Here is a 16000-nt window from a genome sequence, read left to right as displayed (position 1 = left end):
ACCCTCAACCTCCGTACCCTTACCATCCATAAACCTTCTAGATCCACATCCCCTCATATCAGCCCTACCTCCATAAGGAATATCATTGTCTGACGAAAGCATAACCAGGACAGTCAACATTTCTGTGGGTGTTTCAGTCAAACCCTTTCACTTCACTATATGACCACACTCTTGTTGAGGTTCCTATTGCTGCTGCTAATTCCTCTCGGGCCCTTGGAGCAGAGAAGCCCGCTCAGGGTTTCTCATGACCTTTGTAGTATCCCTTAATATTCGGGGACTAGGGGCTGACCCGAAATACCTGGCTCTCAAACAACTCTTTTCTTCATTTAGACCATATATCATTCTCTTGCAAGAGACCATGCACTCGGTTCCAATTGCTATTAAATATTTCAGAAAGATGATCCCGATGTGGCATATGGTTTCCACTGATGTTGTTGTTTTATCGGGTGGTCTGGAGGCTCTATGGGACCCTCGATGGGTCAGGGTCAAGGCATTTTCATGTATTGCCGGTATCCTTCTTGATGGTTATGTTAGAGGTCTCTCCGGACGCATACATATCCTCAACATGTATGCTCCATACAAGAATAAACCTTTTTTTTAGGAAAAATTGATCTCATCTAGGATCTTTAAGATGGTGTCTCTCATCATTGCAGGGGACATGAACTGCACGATTGGCCTGGATGAGGTATGGGGACTCTCCAGGAAAATCGACCCAATGGCGGATGTGATCAGAGATATTATCATGGAGTCCAATTTTGTGGATATTTGTCCACCAAAACTGGTTCCTACCTGGGACAATGGTCGGGCGGGGACGACATACATTGCGAAGAGACTGGACCGATTTATTATGCATGAACAAGTAGTTGAGCGTCTGGGCAATGTGCAATATGTGGTGATCAACAGTCACATCTCTGATCATCGACCCATTTTGTTAAAATGGCACCAGGGGAGTACAGGAACGACATCACTTTTAAATTCAACTGGGTATGGTTGGAAGACCCGAACTTTAATGATCTTGTGCGCTCTGTCTGGGCACGAGATGTGGATCGACGGCTATCCCACATGGAACATTTGTTGGATAAGTTAGGTTTACTCCGCGGGGAAGTAATAGCATGGGAGAAGAGGAAGAAATATGCTTTGAACAAGGAATTACAAGACATCATTGGAGTATTTGATACCATTGGATCCCAGATGGCTTCTCATGATCTCCCGAAGGCCACACGTAGCAGTATCAAAGAACTAGAACTAAAGAGGAGGCACATTCTATCTATTGTCGAATCCACGTGGCACCTCAAGAGTAGGGCCATTTTGATCCAGGAGGGGGACCATAACAAAAAATTCTTCCACATATTTGCTAATCACATACGTAAAATTAATACTATATGGAAGATTCAAGATGCCGATGGGAATTCGTGTCTGACGCAATCTGATATTTGTAAAGCTGTTGTCTCACATTTTCAGGGAGCTTACAGTCGGGAAAATGAGATATATGCTAAGGATTTGAATTAGGATGTGAAATTATATCCTAATATGTTTGATGCAGATGCTAATTCTGAACTCTTCAAAGCTGTCATTGAGGATGAGCTTTTGGAAGTGTTAAAATCATTTAAGGGAGATAAAAGACCGAGGCCGGATGGGTGGGCGATGGAGCTCTTCTCCCATTTTTTTGAATTGTTCAAATAGGGCCTTCTTGGCATGGTCGAGGAGTCGAGAACACAGGGGTATATACACCTGCACATAAACTCCACCTACATTACTCTCATTCCAAAAAAGTGCCATGCAGAGACTTTCTTTGATTTCCGGCCCATATCTCTCTACAACATCATTTACAAGGTCATCTCCAAAACAATTGCGACTCGATTGAAGAGTACATTGTCTCGCTATATCACCCCAAAGAAATTCGGGTTTCTTCAAAATCGGCAAATCCATGATTCCGTTTCCATTGCCCAAGAGTGCATACACTCGATTCACACTAAAAAGCAAGATGCTACCATTATGAAGGTGGATTTGCAAAAGGCATATGACTGCCTGGATTGGGGATATCTCAGACTAGTCCTACATAAAATTGTTATACATCCCAAGGTAGTGGAGTGGATTATGGCCTGCGTCACAAACATCAATTATGCTGTCATCATCAATGAATATCCCACGAATTTCTTTAGATCCAGAAGGGGTCTTCGCCAGGGATGCTCACTGTCGTCGCTCCTATTTATCCTATCGATGGATGGTTTGAGCCTCCATATCAAAAAAGCAGTGGCTGATGGTCATTTTTTGGCATTGCAAATGGAAATTGATATTGACATTTCACATAGTTCTTTTGTGGACAATGTTCTTATTATGGGAATGCTTAATCGTTTTTCTTGGCTGTATTTATTTCACATATTTTCAAAATTTACAAGTGCAACTAGGCTTTATATGAACCTCCAAAAATCTATTATATATCAAAACATGTGTGATATGGAGACTGTTGAGTATATAAAAGGTCTTTTTGGGGTCACTGTGGACCAAATAATAAACGGTATGAAATACCTAGGGTTCCATATCAAGCCCTGTGGATATAAGGTGGCAGGTTGGATGTGGATTGCTAATCGATTTTTCAAAAGAATATCAGGCTAGGAATATAGATGCCTACCATTGGGAGGTTGTATCATCCTGGTTAAAACGGTTCTGTTGCTGCTGAATGTATACTGGGCACATCTCTATCATATTCCCATATCCATTGTGAAATGCCTTGAGAGGATTATGGCTAAGTTTATATGGTCTGGGAGCATGGACAAATCTAAATTCCATTTGGCTAAGATATCACAAATCTCATTCCCAAAGCGAATGGGAGGATGGGTTATTATGAACATGAGACGCTTTGGTTGGGCGTTATTTCTCAAATCACTTTGGAGGGGAATCTTTGGTGAAGGTTCATGGAGTAAGATCATCAGACACAAATACAAAAAGGATCAGGATTTCCAGATATGGTATCACAGAAGATCCATTGGCATCCCAACAGGTTCGGCCATCTGGAATAGTTTCGGGAAGATAGATAATAAAAAAATTGCAGAACCTTTCTTGGAGCATGGGGTTGGGAAACAACATTATTATTGGATCTGATCACTCACTGGGCTATGGGGAGGATCACCACATACCAGAGGTTTTAATCAGTTTTTTAATTGGCCGTGGGATTTTTTCTCTGGAGCCAAGTCATTGACTCATGGAGGGGTCCATGTCCTTCTTGGAAGGGGGTTAGCGAGCTGGGCTTGGATGGCCATTTGGCGGCGATATGGGAATGGACCCGCACCCACATGAACTTCATTGGCATCTGTCGTGAGGACAACATCCACTAGCTTGTATGGTCTGGGAAGATGAAAGGGTGGGACATTATGGTGGCAGATGCATACAACAATCTCTGCGGTAGGGAGTCCCAGCATAAGGAGATAAGTGATTTCTATAGATTTTGGAAAACAAAAACTCTCAACAAAATCATCCTCTTTTTCTGGTTGGTTTGCCGCAACAAAAGTCTCACTTGGAATAATCTTCAGAAGAGGAATCTTCAGAAACACAAAGGAGAATAATGCTCATTTGTTCCTCACATGCCCTTACACGGTCCAAGTATGGCAAAAAATGGCACCTACCATTGGTCTTCCATATATCTGTTTTGACAATATTCAGAATTGCATGATATGGTGGGAGTTGTCAGATTGGAGAAGTATTCCTCCTACACTATTTGGATGATCTGGAAATGGAAAAATAGGAAAAAAAATAACAACTCAGAGGACAATTTTAATTTCATATATGTGCGCTCTATCTTTTCTCATGCCATGGGTTATTCACTTGACTATGGATCCAATCAAGAACCATGTAAGAAAACTTGCCCAGAAATGGTATACCGGGTGGGTTTTTTTACAGGGTGGCACAAAAGAATACATGTGGATGCAGTTTCTGGATTGGGATATCCAAAGAACAAGAATTTTGTGTACATTGGCAGGCCGGCACTGGTTCGAATACAAAGGCAAAAGCTATGGCTCTATGGGGCCTGTTATGGTTTTCACACTTTCTCAATTTACCTAAAATTCACATTTTTGGTGATTCAAAAACCATTGTTCAGCACGTTTTGGGTGAAGCTAAAATTGATCAACATACACTCACGAGATGGCTCAGGAAAATTGACAATCTATGGACTACATTCCAGAATTCCTTGATTATGCACATAGGCAGGGAATTCAATCAACAAGTTGATCGATTGTCAAAAGAAGGTCTGTTGGCACAACTGGAATGTATGCACATTATAGTCAAGATGGGAGACACTACTATTGATGCCGGAATGTTTCCATTCCTTGGGTGACTATGGCTGTATTGGTTTTTTTGATATTTTCACATTAAAACTTATCGTATATATGTTTGTACACATCCCTGGTTCTTTCTTACTTCCATGGAAATTATGTTTATATTATGACATATGTAGAATATATCTGTGCCCTCGTATAGATCAGATAAGGACTCATATATGTTACTTTTTTGCATACTGAATATCTGGCTAAGCTTTCTGGGCCATCACAACTGACTGTTGGACTATACAATGTTTGTTGTTTGGATGGGTACATAGTTTAGGATTATTGTTGTATCTGATAACATCTTGGAGGCTCCATATATGTAATTTGACCTCATTATATATATAAGTCGTTTTTTCGTTGCTGTAAATTCAATTTAATATAGTTTTTTTTCCAGAAGAAAATTGAATTTAATATAGTTATAACAAATAATTCTCAAATAAAAAAAAACATAAGAATGAATTGTTTTGCTATTATTTTATTATTAAATATGATTTCAATTTCATACCATTTTATATAAATAAAATAACGCTCGAAATTGCAAATTCTGAAAGATCTAAAATGCTTTGTATCATAGTTACCACATTCGACCGTACCATTCGATTCCATTCGTCCAATAATACGTCATTCGAAATTCGGTCCAGGGTGAACAATGCACATTTCAATGAAATTTTGTTATAAAGGTTTTAATGAAATTAACCTATGGCTTAGGATGTATACGAAAAGTTATAGCGTCGATTCGAAGTTCGGTTTAGGATGTATAAAAAAGTTATATCGTCTGATCGAAGTTCGGTGCAGGACTAGATCATACAGGGCTTTTATCGAAATTCATGTTAATATATATTAAGCTCGGGATGTATATCGAAATTTATCAGGTAAGCTACCTTATTTTCTTCCTCTCTCATGCTATCTATGCTGACATCACGCTTCTTATTGTTAGATTCTTGGCTGACTATTCTTTCTTTCCAGAGGTATTTATCTGTCCGACCATTCATTCGTTCTATTCTCAGGGAAATCTACCTACTTTTAGAATAAACGAATGGGTTGCACAGCAATAAGTTCCTACCCTAGTTATTTATTTTAAATTGCTAATTGTCCTAGTTTTTTTAATTGCTAAAAGAACAAAGGGAATGGGGTCTCAAGAAATCTATGTTTTTAGGCAAGCCTTAGCTAACTATTGTCACTGACACTCTGCGTGTCCCTGCCCTAGTTATTTATTTTAAATTGCTAATTGTCCTAGTTATTTTAATTGCTAAAAGAACAAAGGGGATGGGGTCTCAAGAAATCTATGTTTTTAGGCAAGCCTTAGCTAACTGTTGCCACTGGCACTCTGCATTTAAACAAGTTGTCTGTTGCCACTGGCACTCTGTGTTTAAACAAGCTGATTGTTGCCACTGGTACTCTGTGTTTAAAACCAATCAGATAAAACCTAAAAATGTGTGTAATGATAACAAATAATACATAGCTTACAATAATGCACACTAATCCCTATTGTTAAGGATTCATGGTAAGTAGGATCAGTTGTAGCATGACATTCATGTCAATCTTGGGACCAAAATCGTCAAATGGTAGACCTAAGAGAGACGATTAGCAATGCTGCAAGACGCCCACAACTCCAAGGTAGCAGGGCATTTCGGAGTACACAAGACATTGATTCATCTGCAACGTCACTACTACTGGCTGAAGATGGAGATGGAGCATGATTTCAAACCGTCTCGTCAAAGGTTGCATACTCTGCATGGCTAACATAGGGCCCGACAGAACTGGATTCGAAAAGGTAGCAAGTTTCTCCATTGAGGTGTCTTTGTTGTGTCACAGTGCATACATTTCTTGATTTGAGCCTGTTGGTCTTGCTCTCTCTTCTTGTTTCCTTGGCTCATCTTGGCAGGTTTCTTTGCAGGGAAGTAGGATTCTGCAAAGAATTTTGAATCTGAAGATAGCACAGAAGAAGTGGGTCCATTCTCTAATGGACTGGCTGATGAAGCGGGTGAGACTATACGGGAAGACCAGTTACAAGCAGGGGCTCTTGACCTTTTGCTTCGTGCACGCCCTGGCACTGGAGTTTCTGGACTGAAGCTTGGGGTTTTCCATGAGCTAGAGCTAGTGTCCAAGCCAGACAATGGACTGGTGCTCCGAATTGGGTTTGCTATATGGGGCTTCTCTTCTGGAGTTTCTGGACTGAAGCTTGGGGTTTTCCATGAGCTAGAGCTAGTGTCCAAGCCAGACAATGGACTGGTGCTCCAAATTGGGTTTGCTATATGGGGCTTCTCTTCTTCTTTGTCTGTTCTGACATCTCCAAAGTTCGGAGGAAAGATTGGCTTGGGCACTTGTTCGGTTGAAAATGGAACATTTCGTTTAATATGTCACTTGTGAAAGCAATGGTTATGAAAAGACAATCCGGCTAGCTTTTCAATGCACTATAAAAATAAAATTATGTTTAGATATAGCCATATCAAAAAGGTACGTTAGAGAGGAGAGTTACATTATTGAGGAACACCCTTGCAGAGAAGCGAGTTAATTACCTCCAAACAACAAAACAGTCGAAAACTTTAAACAGCCGAAGATGCCAAAGCTACAACATGTAGCATTATGCTTGAAATCATTTACATTACATGCAAAGTCTTTGCTCCATGGCATTTTTCCTGAACTAGTTCCAGTAAGAAATTACAATCTTGCCAATATGCCTTCCATACCACACCCTCTCAAAACAAAATATCAAAACCTCTGCTAACAATTTAGTATAAAGAGAAATGATCCTGGTAAGATGGCACCACTATTGATGGTAGATATACGAACAGATAAATCATAATTGTAAGGCACAAGGTAGCACAAATGACTCTGATAGATGGCACCACTATTGATGGTAGATATACGAACAGATAAATCATAATTGTAAGGCACAAGGTAGCACAAATGACTCTGATTTTTCTTCCTCCTTTTTTTTCTTTCAACTCTGCTCTTCAAGCGTTACCTTGAATGTAATTATGACCCTTGATTGCTTGCAGCTGGATTTGAATTGACAGTTCCATTATCCAGAGGTCTTATACCCCATTTGCATTCTGATTCTAGAGGCTCAATCACTTGAATACCTTCCATCAGTCAACCCAACGGCAAACTGATTAGGTTCTGATGGCTGTGCAGCAATCACAAGCGGATAGACATTGCCACTGCACATATAAATCAACACAAATCCATGGTATAATTTTCCTCTAAAATGGAAATGCCATTGAACTTTTGAAGTTTTCGATTGTGCTATGAGATAGCTAAAAATGCTAACCTGTTCAAGCCCGGCTATATATATATGGAAGGTGCAATACGGCAATGTGGCCTCAAGCTTTCTGAATCAAATACTCCAACAGCACCATCGATGAAGTTAACATAGATTAGAAGGCTATCACATGAGTATGTTGCATTTGAAATTGATGCAGACAGTGAATCATGGGGCGTCCACTGCAATGCAGACATGTACAACAATCATGCATCATTTTATCAGCTTTTTAGATTCCCTGGCAATCTTTCCGTTAAAACATGATACATAAACCAATCTTGCTAGCTAGAGATAAAAAGTAAGAAACAAGGAAAATACTTGTCTAATTTGTACTGTATAAGATTGCTCACATTATAAGATGTTACACTGAAAACACAGGCTTACATGGCACAAGCGATCCAGTTTAGAAGCGTTATAAATAGCAAGCTGGCTCTCATGCACGGCCAACAAGTGGACTTTATCATTATGGAACAATACTCTAGTATCTCCATCAACTGGTGATGGTCTTGATGCCTGCAACTGAATATATTTTGACTTTTGCTTATCCCATCCATCTATACCCCATACACAAAGTTGCACACAGAGATTGATATGAGAAATTACTTATTTCAACGAGTGACTCAAATGCAAATAAGAAAACATAATGTGGATATGTATATCAAGTATAGGATGTACACCTGAGCATCAGCCCCAGAAGATACCAAAATATTGAGAGAATGAGAAAATGTCAGACCAGTGATTCTCTTCTGGTGGCCCTTCAGCTTTGTTTTCACCTACAATCAGGCAATTGAAGGGATTGTTATATTCATGGAATCAACTTATTGGGATTGTCAACATAGTAACAACGACAAGAGAATTTATAAAAAAAATTATCACAGCACCTGATCAACTCGGACATTGTATATCTAAATTGTTGAATCCTCCATTCCAATAGCAATGATATTATTATCTTGAGGATGGAAAACAAGAAAAGATGCTGCAGGTGGGGATGGCATAAATGTTGTCATGACCTGCAAAGAACTAGGTGTCAGTGGCCTGAAAATCTCTCATGAAGCTAATTAAAATAAAATGAATTTCAAACACAAAACTGCGTTATATCAAAGGAGATGTTCAAAGCCTCAAGAAGGAACTAGAGTTTAAAGGAATTATAGTTTAAACAAAGTAAGATGAAGCAAATAAACCCAAGAATCGAGATAACAGATGCTTGTTTACACTCTACAAAATTGTTTCACCTTAAATGTCATCATGTTGAATAGGGACACCTTCCCACTAGAAGCGGACATAACATAAGAATCATTCTTTGACAAGGCTATGCATGAGACTACTTCTTCTGGATTTGTGTCACTCATATCATTTGTCATAAGGATTCCACTCGCTGGCTGCCACAGTTGCGGTGCAGTATTTGCTGTGGCCTGGAAAATGAATTGCCATCGTTCAAATGCTTGCAAATGCTTATTAAATGCAGAATTCTAAAACTGAAAACAAACAGTATGTTAGGACACTTTTAGAGTTGTACTTTGCCAGATGGATTGCGATCATTACACATCCATTTCCAAAGCTTGTGAACAGCATTGGAGAAAAGAGCTAGGACATCAACCCTTGAATTAGTATATATTAATCTGGCTACCTGTAAAACACATGGAACATTATATCTAGTTCAAGCACAAAAAACTTTCTAGGATACAGAAAATACGGTCCAACAACTATGGTATGCGACAAATTCTTGGTTTTGGGGGTATAAATGAGATCACTAGCAACTTGCCTTTCTAGCAAGTAGCGTATCCGGCAACCTAAGAGACCTACACTGGGTGATATCAGTGATCTCTGCTAACTTCAAGTTCTTGCTCTTATCTGCAGCCTCATCTAGAAGCCTAGGTTTCACATCTGTTGTCCGGCTACTGTCAAGATTATTCTGTATACACGGTATTGGTTGATGGTTAATTTATTTTATTCAAGAATGCTAAAATAAACCCCAACTTGTAAAGCAGGGTGATTCCAACAAATTGGAAAGGAGAATCTGATGTAATAATTAAAAGCCCAATTTTCCTATAGATTAGTTTGGTCAATTGCCAAATATCCAATTCTTCAAGTGGAATGACTCTCATGATAGTAGAAATTGATACAGCAGGAGGAACCCTTTCTGACCTTTCTATTGGACCAGGAAGTGGAGCAGTCGTGGCATTTGTTGTTGGAGCCTACAAAAGGGACAATAGTAGTGAGATGCAGAAGTTTGGGTACACATGTATTCAATTTGAAGTGGGGGCAGCATAGTACCTTCGCTGACACCACCTCAGGTGGTATCCTTGTCCCCTCAAACACTCTATTCTCAAGCATACGAAGCAGGCGAACTCCATCAACATTTGCTAAAATCTTGATCCCATTATCATTTGTAGTCACAGCAAGTAAGGACCCTTCCTTATTGAAACGGAGGCGAGGGCTTGCCTGCAAAATTTGACAAGAAACAAGATGGGCATATATCTAATCTAAAATAGATAACAATCAGAGTTTCGGATTTTATATTTGATCATAACCAAAATAGAAAATATCTTCTTACAGGCAAACAACCCTCGACATCAGTAGTTGTCAAAATGTTGGTATTATCCATGTCCCAAAACTTAATTTGAAATTCATCACCAGTTGCCAAAAACCTGTTTCTCGTTGTATCAAACTGCACAACTCCTAAGGACCGTTTGCGGAATCCAGAATATGTTCGCTTGATTGCTCCCTCACTTTCATTCCACTCAACCAAGTACGAATCACCTTCTTTTCTTGTTCCACATGAGAAGAGCCTAATCCCGCATGTAATTCAATGAATTAAAGAAGCATCCTTATCGCTCTTGAAATGACATAGCTAAATATTCATCATGAAAAGCATAAGAGTTTAGAAAACTTAATCATACTGTGTTCCATCCGCACTGTAAGTCATTGTAGTACACCAATGCCCAGGGGCATCATAATTTACTCTAGATCCCAGTAGATCATAAAGCCAAGCTTTGATCTTTCCATCAATAGCCGTAGAGAAAATGAATTTCCATTAACCACAGACAAATACAAGATAAAGTGCACAATACAATTACATGCATAGAATAGCCCCCAACAAAATACAAGCATGAACTAGTACCCAATTAAAGAAACCCTTCAAAATTAGAGAGAGGCTTCTCAAAAAAATTATCGATAGGTTTTTTTATTATGGTACTCGGATCATAACTGACCTGGATATTCTCCTTATGATGAGGGCAAACTGAATATACAGGAGCTTCATGGCCTTCGAATGTGTATTGCTTGGTGCCAGTTACAGCATCCTGTACCTGCTCAAGTCACTAAACACTCCTGAGACCAATCTATCACATCTAAAAATATCTATATGGTGACCTTTCAATAATAAATTGTTATTGGCATCACTAGTTGCCTGGTATAGCATAAAGGATTGGAACTTATACCTTAATAGCTTTATCATCTCCACAAGTGATAACACAGAGTTGCTTATTATTAGGGTGAGCAAAAGCAATATCGTTAACACCACCAACATGGGCATCAATCTGTGTGGATCCAAAGAAAAAGGGAAGAATTCATATATTGGACACCACAGATAAAGACCACAACAAAAGGAAAGTGGGTTGTGAAGCCAGCGTGTTCACTGTGAACCTCTAGATGTTGCCTCAACTCGCCACCACCAGTATATGAATTTAAGTGGACAATATGCTTGGAAAATGCAGCTCCTACAAGCAATACAAGGCCATGACAAAAAAGACTAGCCAAATTGAAAATGAGTCCACGAAATTGGAATGTAGGAATTTACAGGGTAAGTTCCTCGGACAGAACACCAAAGGACACCGCTCACAAACAAATCACAGATCAATACACCAGTATTGTTGACGTGGTGAAAACCCTCAAAGAGGGAAAAAGTCCATGACCTGAGCCAATGCAGCCACTTCGGGAAATTTATTAATAAAAGAATAAAAATTTACATAAGTTTCTCTCATGAATGGTTAACCTACAAATGACTCTCCATGCTCTTTAAATAGAGATCATGGACCAATCGGGTGTTAAGCCACGGATCAATTGTCGGTAATACCGAGGAGAGAATGAACCGTCGGATCACTTCATGTCTACAACATATCGTGACCGTTGGATTGTAAGTTACAAAAGTACATAGTAAAGAAACACACTTTACTTAACTCTACACTAGACCAAGTTATACTTAACTATTTCCTATGTGTCAGAATATCCTAACATCCCCCCTTAAGAACAACTTGGGATAAGATTGAAGGATGTACAAATATGACACAATAGGAGAAGGAAGGAATCACTAGAGCCTATCCCCCCTTAGTGACAACTTCCTAAACGCCAACCATAAATCGAAGTTTAGTAAACTTCGCCTCTGTGAGAGCCTTTGTAAAGATGTCTGCAACTTGATCATCTGTTGAACAATATTGCACTTCAAGAACATGGTCATGAATGAGCTTTCCGATGAAGTGCATGTGCAGTTCAATGTGTTTGTTGCGCTAATGTTGGATTGGATCCTTGCATAGTTGAATGGCACTTTGATTATCACACCAAAGTGTAGTCGGATGCTGCTGCTGAAAGCCAAACTCTGACAGGATCTGACAAAGCCACAGAGCCTCCTTACTAGCTTCTATGGCACCACGATATTCTGCTTCTGCTGAAGAAATAGAAATGGCACTTTGTTTCTTGCAAGCCCATGTAATAGGTCCTAAACCAAGAGTGAACACATAACTTGCAGTAGACTTCTGATCATCAGGGTCACTAGCCCAATCGGAATCAGTGAAACCAACCAATAGAGGAGATGCTTCTGCACTGTAATGAATCCCAAACTGAACTGTACCTCGAACATAAAGTATTCTTTTAGCTGCTTTCCAATGACTTTCATGTGGGTTTTGCATAAACCGAGCAATAAGGCCAACAACAAAGGAAGGGTCAGGACAAGTATGGGTCAGATACAAAAGTTTTCCTACAAGTTGACGGTATAAGCTAGCATCAAATTCAGGGGAGGTACAAGTGACTGAAAGTTTGGCTCCAGACTGAAAGGGAGAAGGGCTGGCTTATAGTCTTCCATGTGAAAATGGCGTAGAAGATCACAGGCATACTTTCACTGGGAAAGGGAAATACCTTCCTTGGATTGCAAGACTTGAAGACCAATAAAATAATGTAAGTGTCCTAAGTCTGTCATTTCAAACTTCTTTTTAAGGCTGGACTTCACATGGTTTATAAGGTTGGGATCACTACCAGTAAGGATAAGATCATCAACATAAAGAACAAGAATGATAAGGGACTTGCCCACTTTCTTGGTGCAGATAGTATTGTCAGAATGACACCTAGAAAAGTCAGTTTCTAAAATAAAGCTATCCATTTTGGCATACCAAGCTCGAGGGGCTTGCTTGAGACCATAAAGGGATTTCTTAAGCCGACATACAAGGCTGGAGTTTGTTTGTATAAAGCCAGTAGGTTGTTCCATATAGATTTCTTCATGCAAGTCTCCATGCAAGAAGGCAGATTTAACATCCATTTGATGGACTTCCCATTTGAAAGAGGCAGCAAGGGAAAGAACAAGGCGGATAGAGTTCATTTTGGAAACAGGGGAGAAGGTTTCAGTATAGTCAATGCCTTCAACTTGTGAAAAACCCTTAGCAACAAGATGAACTTTATGTTTATCAACTTTTCCATCTGGGCCATACTTGGTTCTGTAAACCCATTTTCATCTAACAAGTTTTCGTCCCTTTGGAAGAGGAACAAGATCCCATGTATCATTTGCCAATAATGAACGATATTCTTAATTCATAGTTGCGTCCCAATCTGCATGGCCTGAAGCTTCTGCAAAGGTGTTAGGATCATAATTCGTTGAAGCCTGAGCCAATAAAGAAGAGGCTCTATAGAACTGAGAATGTGTGCGACGCTGATCTATAGGATCACCAGCAAGAGCACCTGCTGCATCCCGAGTAGCACGGACCCATTTTGGAAGCTGAGGAGCTGCAGGGGGATGTTGAGAAGGTGGGGGGGGATTGTCATCCTCGTTGTCATCATTTGAAAAAGAAATATTTTAAGAAGTAGAAGGGTAGAGAGAGGTGGCACATCTGCCGCACTAGGCTCGTAGGCCAATATATTTTCAGCAAACTTTACATCTCTTCTAATGATAACATTTTTGGACTTGAAGTGGAATAAGTCTATATCCTTTGACATCTTCAGAATATCCAACAAAAATACATTTTTCACTCTTAGGTTCTAAAGCTTTATGTTTCTCATCTGGAATATGGGCCCATGCTTCACTTCCAAAAACACGAAAGTGACTTACATCTGGTTTAATTGAGCTCCATGCTTCCTCTGGAGTGACATTCATTAAAATCTTAGTAGAAGTGTGATTTATTATGTAATTTGCACAATTAATTGCTTCTGCCCAAAAATTAAGACTAACTCCTTTAGATTGAAGCATACAATTAGCCATTTCCTTTAAGGTGTGATTCTTCCTTTCAACTACACCATTTTGTTATGGAATATATGAAATAATATGTTGCATTTGAATTCCATTCTCAGTGCAAAAGTTGATGAATTTGTTGTTAACATATTCTCCGCCATTATCAGATCTTAGCTTAAGAATTTGATGTACAGATTGTTTTTCAACAAAGGCCTTAAAGGCCAAGAATGTGTTAAATACTTCACTCTTGTGTTTTAAGAAGTATACCCAAGTGCATCTGGAGAAATCATCAATGAAAGTTAAGAAATACTTGTAGCTAGAGAATGAAACCACTGGAAGTGGACCACATAAATCACTATGCACAAGTTGTAAAGGGGCTGAGGCATGCCAAGAGGCATGTTTTTCAAAACTATCCCGATGATGTTTTCCAAGTACACATCCGGAACAAACACCATCTCTGCAAGATACCATTGGAAGACCTGTCACCATATTTTCTTTACATAGGTTATGAAGGGAGCGATAGTTTGCGTGACCAAATCGCTCATGCCAAAGTTTGCTCACTTCATCATTATGAACAACAAATACCGAGGGAAGATTTGATGACCCAAAGTTGTTAAACTTATACAACCTTGTAGAATCATCAGCAATGCTAGTAGTTAAAATTTGTCTAGGATCTCTTAGGTCCTTAATTACAACATCATGAGGTGAAAATTCAACGATTTTACCTTCACATGAATGAGTTATCTGATATACATATAGAAGGTTGCAGGATAAGGTTGGAACACATAATACATCATTAAATTGACCATTGTCTATATGAACAGTTCCAGTCCCTACAACACTAAGAGATCTATCATCACCAACGTAGATATTTTTTGGTGTTACAATCATTTAAAGAAGAAAACATGGCTTTGTGTTTGGCCATGTGATAAGAAGCTCCAGAATCAATGAGCCACTCATGAGAATGACAAGAAGAAGATAGATTTAGTGCATAGCTAGACCGAGATGCTTGACAACCACATGCAGAAAGTGCTATTCTTGAATATGAAGTTGAAGTTGAAGAGTGCTCCAAATGAATGTTATGCTCCTTCATTGCTACTTCCAAGGCTTCCATCTTCTTAAAGCATTTGGATTCTAAGTGGCCATCTCAATTACAAAAGTGGCAATGTCTATCAGTCTTCTTCCCTTTGTTTTTATTTGCCTTATCATTTTGTTGAAATGATTTTTCATTTTGAGACTAAAATTGCTTAGGACCGTTGTTTGGTTTAGGACCATCTTTTTTAGGATACAACTTCTTAGGATTCTTTGAATTTGGTTGCTGCTGAGCGGCTAAGGCTTTCTTATAAGAGTGTTCAAGATTAAGAAGACCAAGATGTAAGAGTTTTTCTTGTTCTCTTATTAAAGAATCACAAAAGGCATCAAAGGAAAGGGACTTGTAGTCTTGTCCTTGAGAAATGAAGGCTTCTCATGTAGAATGGAAGGTGGAAACAAACACAAAGTAGGATGGTCCCAACTTAGTAAGAATGGAATAGATAAAGTTACCATCTTCTTTCTTAACCTTAACAACTTCCAAGAGAAGTCTAAGGGTCTTGAACTTGGACAAAAAATCTTCAATGGAAAAAAAATTATTGGGGTCCAATGTAAGCAATTCATTTTCGAGTTGATGGGCTCTAAGTTCATTTTTAATTCCAAAAACTTTAGTGATCTATTTAATTGCTTCATTAGGAGTATCAAGTTCTGCGATACGGAATCTAAGGTCTAGAGAAATAGAGATCCCTATGTGCTTGATCTTGCCTATTTTCCCATTTGGTTGCATTATCTTCATCTTTCGGTTTAGTTTCTTGGCCTGAGGCTATTCTGTAAAGATCTTTACTTCTAAGTAAATCCACAATGTAGGACCACCATTGGAAGTAGTTGGTGTTGTCAAGAATAACTTGGCATGGACTTTCCATTTTAACATAAACTGAAGCTATAGATGTTGAA

General features: G+C 39.1%; 1 long non-coding RNA gene across 1 annotated transcript; it reads right to left on the bottom strand.

Annotated features, from left to right (window-relative positions):
• Window positions 1–7602: 7602 nt before the first annotated feature.
• LOC149194769 (uncharacterized) lies at window positions 7603–8993 on the bottom strand. Its single transcript, XR_016254564.1, has 5 exons — window positions 8820–8993; window positions 8469–8597; window positions 8265–8360; window positions 7972–8141; window positions 7603–7769 (listed from the first exon to the last, which is right to left on the bottom strand). It is a non-coding gene; the product is annotated as an uncharacterized LOC149194769 (long non-coding RNA).
• Window positions 8994–16000: the final 7007 nt, after the last annotated feature.

The sequence above is a fragment of the Pinus tabuliformis genome, chromosome 2_2, assembly GCF_031772625.1.
Source record: "Pinus tabuliformis cultivar Carrire ecotype Pingquan chromosome 2_2, CPIR1, whole genome shotgun sequence".
Taxonomy (NCBI): Eukaryota; Viridiplantae; Streptophyta; class Pinopsida; order Pinales; family Pinaceae; genus Pinus; species Pinus tabuliformis.
Note: the sequence above shows the minus strand (reverse complement) of the source record. Positions and strands in the feature narration are given on the sequence as shown.